Consider the following 943-nt stretch of genomic DNA (forward strand, 5'->3'; position numbering starts at 1 on the left):
AATGAACACAACTACGAACCGGTCCAAATACTATCGAAGATCCGATTCATCAAATCCATAAATACCGTTAGGGCATTAGTGAGCCCGAACGGCATCACTAAGAACTCGTAGTGACCGTACCTCGCTCGAAAGCGGTTTTGGGTACGTTCAATCTCGAATCCAGAATCGATAATAACCCAATCTCAAATCTATCTTTGAAAACACTGAGGCTCCCTTTAGTTGATCAAACAAATCATCAATACGCGGTAACGGATATTTATTCTTTATCGTCACTTTATTCAGCTGACGATAGTCAATGTACAACCTCATGGTTCCGTCCTTCTTTTTCACAAACAATACTGGTGCACCCCAAGGTGAGAAACTTGGTCGAGCGAAACCTCTATTCATCAACTCTTGCAACTGAGCTTTCAATTCCTTTAACTCGGTTGGTGCCATACGATACGAAGCTATCGAAATTGGTGTAGTCCCAGGTACAAGCTCAATACCAAATTCTACTTCCCGAACAGGTGGTAAACCCGGTAATTCTTCAGGAAAAACATCCGGGTATTCACAAACCACCAGCACAGATTCGAGTTTCTTTTCCAATTCCTTGTCATCAAGTACATATGCAAGGTATGCTTCGCACCCCTTCCTTACATATTTCTGGGCCAACATTGCTGATATTACAGCTGGCAACCCCTTTAAGTCCGTAGACTCAACTCGGATTATCTCGTTATTTGCGTACCTCAAATCAATAGTCTTGCTTTTGCAATTCACAATCGCATCGTGCATGGTCAACCAATCCAAACCAAGAATAACATCAAATTCATTGAACGGGAAAAGCATCAAGTCCGCTGGAAAATAGGAACCTCGAATTACTAGGGGGCATTTCTTACACACTTTGTCAACAAGCACGTAACGACCCAAGGGATTTGACACCCGAATTACGAACTCAGTAGACTCA

The sequence above is a fragment of the Gossypium arboreum genome, unplaced genomic scaffold (genome assembly GCF_025698485.1).
Source record: "Gossypium arboreum isolate Shixiya-1 unplaced genomic scaffold, ASM2569848v2 Contig01116_ERROPOS33580488, whole genome shotgun sequence".
NCBI classification, from domain to species: Eukaryota; Viridiplantae; Streptophyta; class Magnoliopsida; order Malvales; family Malvaceae; genus Gossypium; species Gossypium arboreum.